Here is a 20,894-nt window from a genome sequence, read left to right as displayed (position 1 = left end):
TTGGTTAATATGTTCTACGGTTACCTGTAAAGTATTACTTTCAACTAATTTTTTATAAGCCGAGAACTTTAAACTTATATTTTCCCTGGAAATTTGAAAACTTTGTTGTGGTGGAAAAATCGATTTTTGTATATTTCCATTTGTAAGAGTATATTCTCTTTCTATCATGTTTAAATAATTAATTATATACTTATGAAAAAACCATGGAACAAAATATATAATTTTGTTAATTTTTGATAAATAAGAATAAAACTCATCTTGTATAATTGTTAATTCTTCTTTTGAAAATTCTTGGAATAACCAAGTTTTAAAAGGCTTCCATTTTTCTGTATTAAATTCATTATAAATTATTGATCTTGCCGGTGATCCCGGACTAAAATTTATTATTTCTTCTCTATCCATTAAATTGGAAAATTCATTTCTGAGGCAGTAGGATCCTCTTCATAGACACCTTGGACTATATTTTCTTTTATATTTAATTGATTTATTTTATTGTCTAATTGAGACGTAGAACATCGGGAAGGAGTTTCTACCTTATATTCTAAAGGTGATATATGAGAATATAGTGATCTAGTTGATCTACATCTTCTTAATAGAGGTATTTCTCCATCATCATTATCGAATTCTATTTGAATTCTTCCTTCCGATGTTTGTATAATTTCTGTAATTTTATTATTTATTTTTGGTTGAGGAGGAACCGCTCCCTCCAAGACCCAATTTTTTGGGAAATCTATTTCATCCCACTTAATAGCTTTTCTAGTGGTTATCTTAGACATATCAAAATTATTTTCTATTAAAATAGTTTCATTATTAGGTTTGTTAGTTTTTTTACACCTAGGGTTCATTGTTTTTAAAGGCCTGTAGTATATTCTATAGCATATACATATTAATTCAGATCCTGGCATATAATTGTATCCATTTGTTTTAACATTTAAAGTTAAAGCATCTAATATATTAACATCAGATAATGATAACTGTAAATTAGGATAAACATTAAAATATACTGGACCATTGGTCAGACTGGACTGTATTATTCCCATTAAAGATTGTTTCCAATTCATATTACGACCATCACGTAATACAGCTAAAAAACTTTCTGCTAAACCTTGTAAAGTTAAAGGTTTAAAAGCAATTTGCACTAATCCTATATGAAGATAATTATGAGTATATTGATATCTATGAATATCTTCATATGTTAATAATTTAACAACCATATCATCTTGATTCATTGTTAAATTTTCTTCAGTTGTTTTAACTGATTGTATAAAACCTAATTCTTCAAAAGTACCTAGCTCATATAAAGCTTTTGGTTGTATTCTAGGAATTGTCCATTTGTTTAACAAATCTAATTGTTTTGGTATTTCATATTCTTCATTTATTTGATTTTTAACATTATTTCTATTATTCCTTTTGAACATGTGAAAATTCATTTGGAAAATAAGTGTTAAATAATCTTATGAAACACATGGCTCTGATACCATAATGCACAGAGAAGGCCCAGGGGTACCATATAGTTATGCCAAAATACAGTCATAGGATTATTTACAATAACAAATAATTTGATTTGAAACGTTAATGTATACCGAGTCAATGACAAACAGCCCTAACAACGCCAAACTTCGGCTAAAAAAGCGGGCAACATCACGACTAATGGTAAAACATTTCAAATTAAATTACATGTTATCAACCTAGACTTTTGTATTTCAAATAACTATATGATACCGAAGGTTTCTACCAGATTAGTAAAGCCATAATTCCATGAGATTACTTAACACTTAAAAGGGTTTAGCCTATCATTAGGCTAGTACAAACAATAATAAAGTATAAGTAATGAAAACTTACAAGAATTAGGGGAAACACAATCAACGCAAGATGGATGCACCAGTAATACTTTAAAACTTATTTTATTGCTTCAGAATATTTTTACAAGAGAGAGAGTAAGCAAAGGATAGGAAGAACTCTTCCAAGATACAAAATATGTAAACATAATAGCCTATATATATAGGCCCGGACTTCAAACAAAGATTAAAAACTATAAAATGTTACAGAATAATAATTGAGTGCACTATCGAGTGCATTGTGACAACTGGCTGATAAGATGCCTCTATTATTGTTGTTTTACAAAAGCAAATAACAGGTGTAGGAATTTTCACCGTAAACTTATTAAGTTTTTGTCTTCTTCTTTTGTAGCTTTTCCAATATTATATCTTCAATAGTGGCAAAAGCATCTTCGACCGTAAATTCATCCATAATGTCATTGTTATCATCAATTGGCTGAGATTCGCCTGCAAGACAATTATCATCATTGCCTGTAGATAACATGGAGCTGTCTGACGATTGTTTATTGATGTTTTGAAGCAGATCTTCTTTCATTTGACGGAAATAGGTCTTGATAATTTCATCTTTTGATGGCGAGGAATTTCCCTGTGCTTTGATGGAGTTCAATGCTTTTTCATAAGGATTAAAACTGATGGATTGTTCCTTATGGGATAAAAATTCTTTTTGGGATTTATATTTTGAAATTGCTTGATTGATATTATCAATCGTTTGTTTAGAATTTATCTCATTTGAGACCGGATCTTTTTGCAACATCTTTGCCCAAAATTTTGTAAGGTATGACCTTTGTAAAGATGGGAACTGATTGGGACTATAATCCACTTCTGGGATCCATTTCCAGATCCAGGGAATTGAAAATTCTATGAAAAAATGGAGAGTAGGTATTACTTCTCTTCCCCCATTGGAATGTTCAAGAGCTTCCTTATATTTAGGAGCTACATGTAACCATTCAACATATAAAGATTTGAATGGTTCAGGTAGAATTTGAACACTTGGACCATATGATGTCCACCATTGTGTAAACCAATTTGGCAACTTTTGTTTATAAACTTGGTCACATATTTTGAAAAACCAAGAATGCTTCTTTTTTGGATTTTCATAAAGAAAAGCTTTATAAAAGCTATCGATATAATCCCAGAAATTGTATTTTATTAAGATTTTTTGTTCAGGGTGGAGAAATTCTCTTTCCCTGAGAGTGCTTAAACCCCATTCTTCTGCAGATATAATCCTCTTGAATATTACTTTGCTAAAGTTATAAACTTTTTTATCTCCTGCAGAGGAGAAATGTGAAATTTCACATGTACCTGTAGAAATTAGTATATTCTCGTAATAATTTCGTGATTTATAAGAACATGCTGCGTATGACGCAGTATCCAGATATCTGGAAAATAAATTCCATGGATCATCATTATCCTTAAAATATAGCATGATATCCTTTTCCTCCAAAAGAATTATTAAATCTTTGTGTGGGGTTAAAATATATTCTGAGGAATCATCATTGTCTTCCTCTGAAACTATTTTTGAGAAAGAAGGATTATTATCCTTCTGTTGCTTTAAGAATTGTTGGAAAGCCGAGTATAGCGGATCTCCAGGTTTCGGCATATTGGATGATGATGGTTGAGAAACAATATTTTCAGCCATTAATAAATTTTTTCCCTGTTGAATAAGAGGATATGATCCTCTTCCTCTGCCACCTCTATTAGGGTAGCCACCTCTTCCCTTATTGGGGATCATTCTGCAAAATTCAATTCAAAAGTAGTATAAGTTTATTCTCCAAAAACCTAAGATGAGCTCTTAGGCCTATAAGTCTGAATCTTAATAAACTAATTCGCTTAGTATGGCGAATACTATCAAGGATATTTGTGTCTGTTGTTGGCATATTATCCAATAAGTTGGTTAATTCAACTTCAGTCTCTTTAATTGAGTTTCTCGTATTAGAAACATCATTTGATAATTGTCTTAAATGCATATTGCTCATTTAAAAATTCTCTAGTTAGAAAATCAGGAAGACTATTATCTTCACCTTTTCTATATATTATTGTAAAATCAAATGGTGCTAAATGAGCTTGCCATCTGGCAAACATCTGTTTAGACACATCATGTTTAAAATCTTTATCAAACATAAATTTTGCTGCTTGACAATCAGTAATTACAGTAAATTGTTGATTGTAAAGATCATCTTGAAATTTTAAAACACATTTTACTATTGCTAGGATTTCCTTGGCAGTAGTAGCATAATTCTTTTGAGACTCAGACCATTTTCCTGAATAAAATCTAACTAAATATACTTCTTGTTTATTACTTGGATTAATTTGTTTTAAGACCCCTCCATAACCTATATTGGAGGCATCGGTTTCAACAATTTTTTCCCAATTTGGATTTGCTAAAGACAAACAAGGTAACAATTTTACCTTTTCTTTTATTCTTTGGACTGCTTGAGTATGAAGATCAGTCCATGGGACAGGTTTCTTTTTTAGTCTATCATATAAGATAGCCGTATCTTTAACTAAATCTTTATAAAAAGAAGATATATAATTTAAACTTCCTAAAAATCTTTGTAATTGAGTTTTATCAATAATTTTGTCAGGAAATTTAGAAGCAAACTCTATACTTCTATTTATTGGAATTATATGTCCTTTTTCTATATTGTGGCCAAGAAATCTGATTTTGGATTGAAATAAAACCATTTTGGGTTGGGATATAACCAAACCATTTTTTTCTATAATTTGTTGAAAAAGATTTAAATGTGTAAAATGATCTTCAATGGTTTTAGAAAAAACTAAGATATCATCGATATAAACTATCATGCAATTGCTATGAGGATAAAAAATATCATTCATAATATTCTGAAATTCAGAAGGTGCATTTTTTAAACCAAATGGCATAACATTCCATTCATATTGACCAAAAGGAACATTAAAAGCAGTTTTATATCGGTCTTTTTCATCAATTTGAATTTGCCAATATCCTGATTTTAAATCGAATTTTGAAAATATAATTGCAGAATTTAATCTATCTATTAAATCTTTTTTATTTGGAATTGGATACCTAATCCACTTTAAAACTTTATTTAAAGGTTTATAATTTATTACTAGTCTAGGAATTCCTCTTTCTTGTTCTGAATGTTTATTAACATAAAAAGCAGTGCAAGACCAAGCTGATTTAGAAGGTCTAATTAAATTTTTGCTTAGTAAAGAAGATATTTCTTTTTTACAAAGATCCAAATAGTCGTGATTCATTTGACAAGGACGAGCCTTGGTTGAAATATTTCTTTCATCAAAATTGTCTTCATATGGAAGAGGAATTATATGTTTCTTTCTTTCCCAAAAGGCATTAGGATGATCAGAACATATTTTTAAAATAAATTTATTTCTTAAATTATTAATTTTTTCTTGTAACTTTAGATTTTGTAATTTTTCATCTATGTTTATTATTAAAATTTCTTCTTTTGAAAAATTTATTTGTTTCGTTTTCAAATCTATAAGATCTATCCAACGAGTAAAAGGCTTTGTAATAAATTCAAAAAATACTTCATAATTTTGAAAATTGCCTAGGATTCCCTTTTCATTAACTCCAAACGGCAATATTTTTTGTAAAAATGGAGTGCCTAAAATGATTTCATTGTGGGACATATTCTTAATTATTGTAAAGTTTAGTGGAATACAAACTTTATTATTACAAATCTTTGCATTAGACAATTTATAACTGATATCCAATTTTTCTCCACTGACTGTGCGAATCACATGGGTGGATTTTTCAAAATATTTGACAGGAATTAAGCATTCATGTATACAGTTTATATCTGCCCCGCTGTCAACAAGAGCAATAAATTCTTTTCGATAATATTCTCCAATTATTAATTTTATTTTGACATACCATTTTTGGGATGTAACTAATTCCATAGCACTTAAGAATTCATTCGACTCATTTTTTGAAGTTGATGTTTTATTATTATGGGATTCTTTTTCAAGAGTAATGACTCTATTTTCTAACTTATTATGATTGTTTTTTAGAAAAATAATTTCATTTTTTAAATTATTGATTTCTTGTGTGTAATCCATGATGGTAGTATTTAATGAAATATTATTTTTCATTTTTAATCTTTGATCTATCTCTTTCATAGAATAAATTGGTTCATTAACCTGAGTATTTCTTTGATTATTTATTATTTGATCAATGATTTGTGATCTTAATTCGGAATCATCTATATTTTTTAAAATAGATAAAATATCTTTATCTAAAACGTTTATTTGTAAATTATCCTGAAATTGTGATTGAATATTATATATTTCATCATCACATGAGCAATTATTTTTATCTATACAAAAGCAATTATTTTCTTCTTCTTCATTAGAACTACTTGATGTATAAATACCAAATTGTTCACAAAAATGGCCTAATTGTTGTCTCTCAGTGAGGCGTTGTTTTTTTATCTGTTGATTCAATTTTATTTCATTGCACAAGGCTAGACCTTCTTGTGTACATATTCCGATAAGTTTTCCATATGAATAATTTTCATAAGGAATTTGAGGATGATTTCCCTGTAGTTGTTTCCTAACCCTTTCAGCAAAAAGGTTTGGAAGACTATCAATAAATTTTTGTTTCCAATAACTAGAATTACAATCATCTAATTCTAATACTCTGCTCATAAAAGTATCTTTATACCATCTAAATGAAGTTAAGGTTTTACATTTCATACCATTTAGTAAAGTTCTAGTATTACCAGAATTATTTGAACATTTACCCGAAAAATGTTCAATTATACTTAAAAGGAGTGTATAAACTACATCTTGAACTATTGTTTGTGCAGAAGTTGAAGTGTCATCTTCATTTTTAATTTGATTAGTAACTATTTTGGTAGCATTATAAATTTGAATCTTATCTGATTCGTGTAAATAATTATCCCACCAGCCTTTTAATTGGCCAGTAAAACCTGCTATTATCATTTGAGCAACTGTTAAATCAGTATTTCCTAATTGTTTTGCACTAGTAGCATATAAAGTCATTCTTTGAGTTAACAAATATATTTGTCTCTCTGTAAAACCATCTAAATTCCATTCATAGACGTTCTTACCATTGTAACTATTATCTTGAATAAACTCTTGTTCTTCAAATAAAACATCTTGAGGAGTGGGTCTATTATAATAATATTTAGATTGGACGGGTTTTCTAGCAAATTTACCATCATAACTCTCATATTTTATTTTATTAATACGTTTATCTTGTTCGGATTCAGACTCAGAATTATAATCTGATTCTTTAATTCTGTTTAAAGTATTTACACTTAAATTTTCAGGTTTTTTTAATTTTTCTAAAATTTGATCTAGTTTTGTTTCATTTTTAAATTTAAAATCTTTTATTTCCGGAGGAGGTTGGAAAGTTGCTATTATTTTTTCTTTATTCGGCTTTGTTTTCTCCATTTGAGATTGTTCGATAATTTTATATATGCTTTCTACCTTTTCTTCTATAGAAAGAATTTTTTCTCCAAGAATTATAGAATATAAATTTGTAAAATTATTTTGTTGTATTAATTGGTTAATATGTTCTACGGTTACCTGTAAAGTATTACTTTCAACTAATTTTTTATAAGCCGAGAACTTTAAACTTATATTTTCCCTGGAAATTTGAAAACTTTGTTGTGGTGGAAAAATCGATTTTTGTATATTTCCATTTGTAAGAGTATATTCTCTTTCTATCATGTTTAAATAATTAATTATATACTTATGAAAAAACCATGGAACAAAATATATAATTTTGTTAATTTTTGATAAATAAGAATAAAACTCATCTTGTATAATTGTTAATTCTTCTTTTGAAAATTCTTGGAATAACCAAGTTTTAAAAGGCTTCCATTTTTCTGTATTAAATTCATTATAAATTATTGATCTTGCCGGTGATCCCGGACTAAAATTTATTATTTCTTCTCTATCCATTAAATTGGAAAATTCATTTCTGAGGCAGTAGGATCCTCTTCATAGACACCTTGGACTATATTTTCTTTTATATTTAATTGATTTATTTTCTTGTCTAATTGAGACGTAGAACATCGGGAAGGAGTTTCTACCTTATATTCTAAAGGTGATATATGAGAATATAGTGATCTAGTTGATCTACATCTTCTTAATAGAGGTATTTCTCCATCATCATTATCGAATTCTATTTGAATTCTTCCTTCCGATGTTTGTATAATTTCTGTAATTTTATTATTTATTTTTGGTTGAGGAGGAACCGCTCCCTCCAAGACCCAATTTTTTGGAAAATCTATTTCATCCCACTTAATAGCTTTTCTAGTGGTTATCTTAGACATATCAAAATTACTTTCTATTAAAATAGTTTCATTATTAGGTTTGTTAGTTTTTTTACACCTAGGGTTCATTGTTTTTAAAGGCCTGTAGTATATTCTATAGCATATACATATTAATTCAGATCCTGGCATATAATTGTATCCATTTGTTTTAACATTTAAAGTTAAAGCATCTAATATATTAACATCAGATAATGATAACTGTAAATTAGGATAAACATTAAAATATACTGGACCATTGGTCAGACTGGACTGTATTATTCCCATTAAAGATTGTTTCCAATTCATATTACGACCATCACGTAATACAGCTAAAAAACTTTCTGCTAAACCTTGTAAAGTTAAAGGTTTAAAAGCAATTTGCACTAATCCTATATGAAGATAATTATGAGTATATTGATATCTATGAATATCTTCATATGTTAATAATTTAACAACCATATCATCTTGATTCATTGTTAAATTTTCTTCAGTTGTTTTAACTGATTGTATAAAACCTAATTCTTCAAAAGTACCTAGCTCATATAAAGCTTTTGGTTGTATTCTAGGAATTGTCCATTTGTTTAACAAATCTAATTGTTTTGGTATTTCATATTCTTCATTTATTTGATTTTTAACATTATTTCTATTATTCCTTTTGAACATGTGAAAATTCATTTGGAAAATAAGTGTTAAATAATCTTATGAAACACATGGCTCTGATACCATAAAGAATAGAGAAGGCCTAGGGGTACCATATAGTTATGCCAAAATACAGTCATAGGATTATTTACAATAACAAATAATTTGATTTGAAACGTTAATGTATACCGAGTCAATGACAAACAGCCCTAACAACGCCAAACTTCGGCTAAAAAAGCGGGCAACATCACGACTATGATACCATAAGGAACAGAGAAGGCCCAGGGGTACCATATAGTTATGCCAAAATACAGTCATAGGATTATTTACAATAACAAATAATTTGATTTGAAACGTTAATGTATACCGAGTCAATGACAAACAGCCCTAACAACGCCAAACTTCGGCTAAAAAAGCGGGCAACATCACGACTAATGGTAAAACATTTCAAATTAAATTACATGTTATCAACCTAGACTTTTGTATTTCAAATAACTATATGATACCGAAGGTTTCTACCAGATTAGTAAAGCCATAATTCCATGAGATTACTTAACACTTAAAAGGGTTTAGCCTATCATTAGGCTAGTACAAACAATAATAAAGTATAAGTAATGAAAACTTACAAGAATTAGGGGAAACACAATCAACGCAAGATGGATGCACCAGTAATACTTTAAAACTTATTTTATTGCTTCAGAATATTTTTACAAGAGAGAGAGTAAGCAAAGGATAGGAAGAACTCTTCCAAGATACAAAATATGTAAACATAATAGCCTATATATATAGGCCCGGACTTCAAACAAAGATTAAAAACTATAAAATGTTACAGAATAATAATTGAGTGCACTATCGAGTGCATTGTGACAACTGGCTGATAAGATGCCTCTATTATTGTTGTTTTACAAAAGCAAATAACAGGTGTAGGAATTTTCACCGTAAACTTATTAAGTTTTTGTCTTCTTCTTTTGTAGCTTGGAAACGTTAATGTATACCGAGTCAATGACAAACAGCCCTAACAACGCCAAACTTCGGCTAAAAAAGCGGGCAACATCACGACTAATGGTAAAACATTTCAAATTAAATTACATGTTATCAACCTAGACTTTTGTATTTCAAATAACTATATGATACCGAAGGTTTCTACCAGATTAGTAAAGCCATAATTCCATGAGATTACTTAACACTTAAAAGGGTTTAGCCTATCATTAGGCTAGTACAAACAATAATAAAGTATAAGTAATGAAAACTTACAAGAATTAGGGGAAACACAATCAACGCAAGATGGATGCACCAGTAATACTTTAAAACTTATTTTATTGCTTCAGAATATTTTTACAAGAGAGAGAGTAAGCAAAGGATAGGAAGAACTCTTCCAAGATACAAAATATGTAAACATAATAGCCTATATATATAGGCCCGGACTTCAAACAAAGATTAAAAACTATAAAATGTTACAGAATAATAATTGAGTGCACTATCGAGTGCATTGTGACAACTGGCTGATAAGATGCCTCTATTATTGTTGTTTTACAAAAGCAAATAACAGGTGTAGGAATTTTCACCGTAAACTTATTAAGTTTTTGTCTTCTTCTTTTGTAGCTTTTCCAATATTATATCTTCAATAGTGGCAAAAGCATCTTCGACCGTAAATTCATCCATAATGTCATTGTTATCATCAATTGGCTGAGATTCGCCTGCAAGACAATTATCATCATTGCCTGTAGATAACATGGAGCTGTCTGACGATTGTTTATTGATGTTTTGAAGCAGATCTTCTTTCATTTGACGGAAATAGGTCTTGATAATTTCATCTTTTGATGGCGAGGAATTTCCCTGTGCTTTGATGGAGTTCAATGCTTTTTCATAAGGATTAAAACTGATGGATTGTTCCTTATGGGATAAAAATTCTTTTTGGGATTTATATTTTGAAATTGCTTGATTGATATTATCAATCGTTTGTTTAGAATTTATCTCATTTGATACCGGATCTTTTTGCAACATCTTTGCCCAAAATTTTGTAAGGTATGACCTTTGTAAAGATGGGAACTGATTGGGACTATAATCCACTTCTGGGATCCATTTCCAGATCCAGGGAATTGAAAATTCTATGAAAAAATGGAGAGTAGGTATTACTTCTCTTCCCCCATTGGAATGTTCAAGAGCTTCCTTATATTTAGGAGCTACATGTAACCATTCAACATATAAAGATTTGAATGGTTCAGGTAGAATTTGAACACTTGGACCATATGATGTCCACCATTGTGTAAACCAATTTGGCAACTTTTGTTTATAAACTTGGTCACATATTTTGAAAAACCAAGAATGCTTCTTTTTTGGATTTTCATAAAGAAAAGCTTTATAAAAGCTATCGATATAATCCCAGAAATTGTATTTTATTAAGATTTTTTGTTCAGGGTGGAGAAATTCTCTTTCCCTGAGAGTGCTTAAACCCCATTCTTCTGCAGATATAATCCTCTTGAATATTACTTTGCTAAAGTTATAAACTTTTTTATCTCCTGCAGAGGAGAAATGTGAAATTTCACATGTACCTGTAGAAATTAGTATATTCTCGTAATAATTTCGTGATTTATAAGAACATGCTGCGTATGACGCAGTATCCAGATATCTGGAAAATAAATTCCATGGATCATCATTATCCTTAAAATATAGCATGATATCCTTTTCCTCCAAAAGAATTATTAAATCTTTGTGTGGGGTTAAAATATATTCTGAGGAATCATCATTGTCTTCCTCTGAAACTATTTTTGAGAAAGAAGGATTATTATCCTTCTGTTGCTTTAAGAATTGTTGGAAAGCCGAGTATAGCGGATCTCCAGGTTTCGGCATATTGGATGATGATGGTTGAGAAACAATATTTTCAGCCATTAATAAATTTTTTCCCTGTTGAATAAGAGGATATGATCCTCTTCCTCTGCCACCTCTATTAGGGTAGCCACCTCTTCCCTTATTGGGGATCATTCTGCAAAATTCAATTCAAAAGTAGTATAAGTTTATTCTCCAAAAACCTAAGATGAGCTCTTAGGCCTATAAGTCTGAATCTTAATAAACTAATTCGCTTAGTATGGCGAATACTATCAAGGATATTTGTGTCTGTTGTTGGCATATTATCCAATAAGTTGGTTAATTCAACTTCAGTCTCTTTAATTGAGTTTCTCGTATTAGAAACATCATTTGATAATTGTCTTAAATGCATATTGCTCATTTAAAAATTCTCTAGTTAGAAAATCAGGAAGACTATTATCTTCACCTTTTCTATATATTATTGTAAAATCAAATGGTGCTAAATGAGCTTGCCATCTGGCAAACATCTGTTTAGACACATCATGTTTAAAATCTTTATCAAACATAAATTTTGCTGCTTGACAATCAGTAATTACAGTAAATTGTTGATTGTAAAGATCATCTTGAAATTTTAAAACACATTTTACTATTGCTAGGATTTCCTTGGCAGTAGTAGCATAATTCTTTTGAGACTCAGACCATTTTCCTGAATAAAATCTAACTAAATATACTTCTTGTTTATTACTTGGATTAATTTGTTTTAAGACCCCTCCATAACCTATATTGGAGGCATCGGTTTCAACAATTTTTTCCCAATTTGGATTTGCTAAAGACAAACAAGGTAACAATTTTACCTTTTCTTTTATTCTTTGGACTGCTTGAGTATGAAGATCAGTCCATGGGACAGGTTTCTTTTTTAGTCTATCATATAAGATAGCCGTATCTTTAACTAAATCTTTATAAAAAGAAGATATATAATTTAAACTTCCTAAAAATCTTTGTAATTGAGTTTTATCAATAATTTTGTTAGGAAATTTAGAAGCAAACTCTATACTTCTATTTATTGGAATTATATGTCCTTTTTCTATATTGTGGCCAAGAAATCTGATTTTGGATTGAAATAAAACCATTTTGGGTTGGGATATAACCAAACCATTTTTTTCTATAATTTGTTGAAAAAGATTTAAATGTGTAAAATGATCTTCAATGGTTTTAGAAAAAACTAAGATATCATCGATATAAACTATCATGCAATTGCTATGAGGATAAAAAATATCATTCATAATATTCTGAAATTCAGAAGGTGCATTTTTTAAACCAAATGGCATAACATTCCATTCATATTGACCAAAAGGAACATTAAAAGCAGTTTTATATCGGTCTTTTTCATCAATTTGAATTTGCCAATATCCTGATTTTAAATCGAATTTTGAAAATATAATTGCAGAATTTAATCTATCTATTAAATCTTTTTTATTTGGAATTGGATACCTAATCCACTTTAAAACTTTATTTAAAGGTTTATAATTTATTACTAGTCTAGGAATTCCTCTTTCTTGTTCTGAATGTTTATTAACATAAAAAGCAGTGCAAGACCAAGCTGATTTAGAAGGTCTAATTAAATTTTTGCTTAGTAAAGAAGATATTTCTTTTTTACAAAGATCCAAATAGTCGTGATTCATTTGACAAGGACGAGCCTTGGTTGGAATATTTCTTTCATCAAAATTGTCTTCATATGGAAGAGGAATTATATGTTTCTTTCTTTCCCAAAAGGCATTAGGATGATCAGAACATATTTTTAAAATAAATTTATTTCTTAAATTATTAATTTTTTCTTGTAACTTTAGATTTTGTAATTTTTCATCTATGTTTATTATTAAAATTTCTTCTTTTAAAAAATTTATTTGTTTCGTTTTCAAATCTATAAGATCTATCCAACGAGTAAAAGGCTTTGTAATAAATTCAAAAAATACTTCATAATTTTGAAAATTGCCTAGGATTCCCTTTTCATTAACTCCAAACGGCAATATTTTTTGTAAAAATGGAGTGCGTAAAATGATTTCATTGTGGGACATATTCTTAATTATTGTAAAGTTTAGTGGAATACAAACTTTATTATTACAAATCTTTGCATTAGACAATTTATAACTGATATCCAATTTTTCTCCACTGACTGTGCGAATCACATGGGTGGATTTTTCAAAATATTTGACAGGAATTAAGCCTTCATGTATACAGTTTATATCTGCCCCGCTGTCAACAAGAGCAATAAATTCTTTTCGATAATATTCTCCAATTATTAATTTTATTTTGACATACCATTTTTGGGATGTAACTAATTCCATAGCACTTAAGAATTCATTCGACTCATTTTTTGAAGTTGATGTTTTATTATTATGGGATTCTTTTTCAAGAGTAATGACTCTATTTTCTAACTTATTATGATTGTTTTTTAGAAAAATAATTTCATTTTTTAAATTATTGATTTCTTGTGTGTAATCCATGATGGTAGTATTTAATGAAATATTATTTTTCATTTTTAATCTTTGATCTATCTCTTTCATAGAATAAATTGGTTCATTAACCTGAGTATTTCTTTGATTATTTATTATTTGATCAATGATTTGTGATCTTAATTCGGAATCATCTATATTTTTTAAAATAGATAAAATATCTTTATCTAAAACGTTTATTTGTAAATTATCCTGAAATTGTGATTGAATATTATATATTTCATCATCACATGAGCAATTATTTTTATCTATACAAAAGCAATTATTTTCTTCTTCTTCATTAGAACTACTTGATGTATAAATTTCTTCGTCAGATTTTATATTATTTATTTCATCATCAGATGAGGATTCTTCCGAGTTATTTAAAAGAATTTCTTTTAATTTCTCTTTCATATTGTCATCTAGATTTAAGTTATTAATCTTTTTCTTTATTTTACATTTATTGGCAAAATGACCAATTCGACCACATTTATAACAAGTTGGTGGATTATCTTTCTTCTTTTTATTATGTTTTTCTTTTCTAAAAGACTTTCTTTTAGATCTATATTGTTTTTGGTTTTCACTATATTTTTTAAATTTTTTAGGGATATATTCCCTTTTTGATCTCTTTTTATTTTTTAAAGTATCAATACCAAATTGTTCACAAAAATGGCCTAATTGTTGTCTCTCAGTGAGGCGTTGTTTTTTTATCTGTTGATTCAATTTTATTTCATTGCACAAGGCTAGACCTTCTTGTGTACATATTCCGATAAGTTTTCCATATGAATAATTTTCATAAGGAATTTGAGGATGATTTCCCTATAGTTGTTTCCTAACCCTTTCAGCAAAAAGGTTTGGAAGACTATCAATAAATTTTTGTTTCCAATAACTAGAATTACAATCATCTAATTCTAATACTCTGCTCATAAAAGTATCTTTATACCATCTAAATGAAGTTAAGGTTTTACATTTCATACCATTTAGTAAAGTTCTAGTATTACCAGAATTATTTGACCATTTACCCGAAAAATGTTCAATTATACTTAAAAGGAGTGTATAAACTACATCTTGAACTATTATTTGTGCAGAAGTTGAAGTGCCATCTTCTGTGCATTATGGTATCAGAGCCATGTGTTTCATAAGATTATTTAACACTTATTTTCCAAATGAATTTTCACATGTTCAAAAGGAATAATAGAAATAATGTTAAAAATCAAATAAATGAAGAATATGAAATACCAAAACAATTAGATTTGTTAAACAAATGGACAATTCCTAGAATACAACCAAAAGCTTTATATGAGCTAGGTACTTTTGAAGAATTAGGTTTTATACAATCAGTTAAAACAACTGAAGAAAATTTAACAATGAATCAAGATGATATGGTTGTTAAATTATTAACATATGAAGATATTCATAGATATCAATATACTCATAATTATCTTCATATAGGATTAGTGCAAATTGCTTTTAAACCTTTAACTTTACAAGGTTTACCAGAAAGTTTTTTAGCTGTATTACGTGATGGTCGTAATATGAATTGGAAACAATCTTTAATGGGAATAATACAGTCCAGTCTGACCAATGGTCCAGTATATTTTAATGTTTATCCTAATTTACAGTTATCATTATCTGATGTTAATATATTAGATGCTTTAACTTTAAATGTTAAAACAAATGGATACAATTATATGCCAGGATCTGAATTAATATGTATATGCTATAGAATATACTACAGGCCTTTAAAAACAATGAACCCTAGGTGTAAAAAAACTAACAAACCTAATAATGAAACTATTTTAATAGAAAGTAATTTTGATATGTCTAAGATAACCACTAGAAAAGCTATTAAGTGGGATGAAATAGATTTTCCAAAAAATTGGGTCTTGGAGGGAGCGGTTCCTCCTCAACCAAAAATAAATAATAAAATTACAGAAATTATACAAACATCGGAAGGAAGAATTCAAATAGAATTCGATAATGATGATGGAGAAATACCTCTATTAAGAAGATGTAGATCAACTAGATCACTATATTCTCATATATCACCTTTAGAATATAAGGTAGAAACTCCTTCCCGATGTTCTACGTCTCAATTAGACAAGAAAATAAATCAATTAAATATAAAAGAAAATATAGTCCAAGGTGTCTATGAAGAGGATCCTACTGCCTCAGAAATGAATTTTCCAATTTAATGGATAGAGAAGAAATAATAAATTTTAGTCCGGGATCACCGGCAAGATCAATAATTTATAATGAATTTAATACAGAAAAATGGAAGCCTTTTAAAACTTGGTTATTCCAAGAATTTTCAAAAGAAGAATTAACAATTATACAAGATGAGTTTTATTCTTATTTATCAAAAATTAACAAAATTATATATTTTGTTCCATGGTTTTTTCATAAGTATATAATTAATTATTTAAACATGATAGAAAGAGAATATACTCTTACAAATGGAAATATACAAAAATCGATTTTTCCACCACAACAAAGTTTTCAAATTTCCAGGGAAAATATAAGTTTAAAGTTCTCGGCTTATAAAAAATTAGTTGAAAGTAATACTTTACAGGTAACCGTAGAACATATTAACCAATTAATACAACAAAATAATTTTACAAATTTATATTCTATAATTCTTGGAGAAAAAATTCTTTCTATAGAAGAAAAGGTAGAAAGCATATATAAAATTATCGAACAATCTCAAATGGAGAAAACAAAGCCGAATAAAGAAAAAATAATAGCAACTTTCCAACCTCCTCCGGAAATAAAAGATTTTAAATTTAAAAATGAAACAAAACTAGATCAAATTTTAGAAAAATTAAAAAAACCTGAAAATTTAAGTGTAAATACTTTAAACAGAATTAAAGAATCAGATTATAATTCTGAGTCTGAATCCGAACAAGATAAACGTATTAATAAAATAAAATATGAGAGTTATGATGGTAAATTTGCTAGAAAACCCGTCCAATCTAAATATTATTATAATAGACCCACTCCTCAAGATGTTTTATTTGAAGAACAAGAGTTTATTCAAGATAATAGTTACAATGGTAAGAACGTCTATGAATGGAATTTAGATGGTTTTACAGAGAGACAAATATATTTGTTAACTCAAAGAATGACTTTATATGCTACTAGTGCAAAACAATTAGGAAATACTGATTTAACAGTTGCTCAAATGATAATAGCAGGTTTTACTGGCCAATTAAAAGGCTGGTGGGATAATTATTTACACGAATCAGATAAGATTCAAATTTATAATGCTACCAAAATAGTTACTAATCAAATTAAAAATGAAGATGGCACTTCAACTTCTGCACAAATAATAGTTCAAGATGTAGTTTATACACTCCTTTTAAGTATAATTGAACATTTTTCGGGTAAATGGTCAAATAATTCTGGTAATACTAGAACTTTACTAAATGGTATGAAATGTAAAACCTTAACTTCATTTAGATGGTATAAAGATACTTTTATGAGCAGAGTATTAGAATTAGATGATTGTAATTCTAGTTATTGGAAACAAAAATTTATTGATAGTCTTCCAAACCTTTTTGCTGAAAGGGTTAGGAAACAACTACAGGGAAATCATCCTCAAATTCCTTATGAAAATTATTCATATGGAAAACTTATCGGAATATGTACACAAGAAGGTCTAGCCTTGTGCAATGAAATAAAATTGAATCAACAGATAAAAAAACAACGCCTCACTGAGAGACAACAATTAGGCCATTTTTGTGAACAATTTGGTATTGATACTTTAAAAAATAAAAAGAGATCAAAAAGGGAATATATCCCTAAAAAATTTAAAAAATATAGTGAAAACCAAAAACAATATAGATCTAAAAGAAAGTCTTTTAGAAAAGAAAAACATAATAAAAAGAAGAAAGATAATCCACCAACTTGTTATAAATGTGGTCGAATTGGTCATTTTGCCAATAAATGTAAAATAAAGAAAAAGATTAATAACTTAAATCTAGATGACAATATGAAAGAGAAATTAAAAGAAATTCTTTTAAATAACTCGGAAGAATCCTCATCTGATGATGAAATAAATAATATAAAATCTGACGAAGAAATTTATACATCAAGTAGTTCTAATGAAGAAGAAGAAAATAATTGCTTTTGTATAGATAAAAATAATTGCTCATGTGATGATGAAATATATAATATTCAATCACAATTTCAGGATAATTTACAAATAAACGTTTTAGATAAAGATATTTTATCTATTTTAAAAAATATAGATGATTCCGAATTAAGATCACAAATCATTGATCAAATAATAAATAATCAAAGAAATACTCAGGTTAATGAACCAATTTATTCTATGAAAGAGATAGATCAAAGATTAAAAATGAAAAATAATATTTCATTAAATACTACCATCATGGATTACACACAAGAAATCAATAATTTAAAAAATGAAATTATTTTTCTAAAAAACAATCATAATAAGTTAGAAAATAGAGTCATTACTCTTGAAAAAGAATCCCATAATAATAAAACATCAACTTCAAAAAATGAGTCGAATGAATTCTTAAGTGCTATGGAATTAGTTACATCCCAAAAATGGTATGTCAAAATAAAATTAATAATTGGAGAATATTATCGAAAAGAATTTATTGCTCTTGTTGACAGCGGGGCAGATATAAACTGTATACATGAAGGCTTAATTCCTGTCAAATATTTTGAAAAATCCACCCATGTGATTCGCACAGTCAGTGGAGAAAAATTGGATATCAGTTATAAATTGTCTAATGCAAAGATTTGTAATAATAAAGTTTGTATTCCACTAAACTTTACAATAATTAAGAATATGTCCCACAATGAAATCATTTTAGCCACTCCATTTTTACAAAAAATATTGCTGTTTGGAGTTAATGAAAAGGGAATCCTAGGCAATTTTCAAAATTATGAAGTATTTTTTGAATTTATTACAAAGCCTTTTACTCGTTGGATAGATCTTATAGATTTGAAAACGAAACAAATAAATTTTTTAAAAGAAGAAATTTTAATAATAAACATAGATGAAAAATTACAAAATCTAAAGTTACAAGAAAAAATTAATAATTTAAGAAATAAATTTATTTTAAAAATATGTTCTGATCATCCTAATGCCTTTTGGGAAAGAAAGAAACATATAATTCCTCTTCCATATGAAGACAATTTTGATGAAAGAAATATTCCAACCAAGGCTCGTCCTTGTCAAATGAATCACGACTATTTGGATCTTTGTAAAAAAGAAATATCTTCTTTACTAAGCAAAAATTTAATTAGACCTTCTAAATCAGCTTGGTCTTGCACTGCTTTTTATGTTAATAAACATTCAGAACAAGAAAGAGGAATTCCTAGACTAGTAATAAATTATAAACATTTAAATAAAGTTTTAAAGTGGATTAGGTATCCAATTCCAAATAAAAAAGATTTAATAGATAGATTAAATTCTGCAATTATATTTTCAAAATTCGATTTAAAATCAGGATATTGGCAAATTCAAATTGATGAAAAAGACCGATATAAAACTGCTTTTAATGTTCCTTTTGGTCAATATGAATGGAATGTTATGCCATTTGGTTTAAAAAATGCACCTTCTGAATTTCAGAATATTATGAATGATATTTTTTATCCTCATAGCAATTGCATGATAGTTTATATCGATGATATCTTAGTTTTTTCTAAAACCATTGAAGATCATTTTACACATTTAAATCTTTTTCAACAAATTATAGAAAAAAATGGTTTGGTTATATCCCAACCCAAAATGGTTTTATTTCAATCCAAAATCAGATTTCTTGGCCACAATATAGAAAAAGGACATATAATTCCAATAAATAGAAGTATAGAGTTTGCTTCTAAATTTCCTGACAAAATTATTGATAAAACTCAATTACAAAGATTTTTAGGAAGTTTAAATTATATATCTTCTTTTTATAAAGATTTAGTTAAAGATACGGCTATCTTATATGATAGACTAAAAAAGAAACCTGTCCCATGGACTGATCTTCATACTCAAGCAGTCCAAAGAATAAAAGAAAAGGTAAAATTGTTACCTTGTTTGTCTTTAGCAAATCCAAATTGGGAAAAAATTGTTGAAACCGATGCCTCCAATATAGGTTATGGAGGGGTCTTAAAACAAATTAATCCAAGTAATAAACAAGAAGTATATTTAGTTAGATTTTATTCAGGAAAATGGTCTGAGTCTCAAAAGAATTATGCTACTACTGCCAAGGAAATCCTAGCAATAGTAAAATGTGTTTTAAAATTTCAAGATGATCTTTACAATCAACAATTTACTGTAATTACTGATTGTCAAGCAGCAAAATTTATGTTTGATAAAGATTTTAAACATGATGTGTCTAAACAGATGTTTGCCAGATGGCAAGCTCATTTAGCACCATTTGATTTTACAATAATATATAGAAAAGGTGAAGATAATAGTCTTCCTGATTTTCTAACTAGAGAATTTTTAAATGAGCAATATGCATTTAAGACAATTATCAAATGATGTTTCTAATACGAGAAACTCAATTAAAGAGACTGAAGTTGAATTAACCAACTTATTGGATAATATGCCAACAACAGACACAAATATCCTTGATAGTATTCGCCATACTAAGCGAATTAGTTTATTAAGATTCAGACTTATAGGCCTAAGAGCTCATCTTAGGTTTTTGGAGAATAAACTTATACTACTTTTGAATTGAATTTTGCAGAATGATCCCCAATAAGGGAAGAGGTGGCTACCCTAATAGAGGTGGCAGAGGAAGAGGATCATATCCTCTTATTCAACAGGGAAAAAATTTATTAATGGCTGAAAATATTGTTTCTCA

This window comes from Lactuca virosa, chromosome 1 (assembly GCF_052849685.1).
Source record: "Lactuca virosa cultivar CGN04683 chromosome 1, Lactuca_virosa_CGN04683_v6, whole genome shotgun sequence".
In the NCBI taxonomy this organism is placed as follows: domain Eukaryota; kingdom Viridiplantae; phylum Streptophyta; class Magnoliopsida; order Asterales; family Asteraceae; genus Lactuca; species Lactuca virosa.
The sequence above is the reverse complement of the archived record's forward strand: the minus strand, read 5'-3'. Positions refer to the sequence as shown.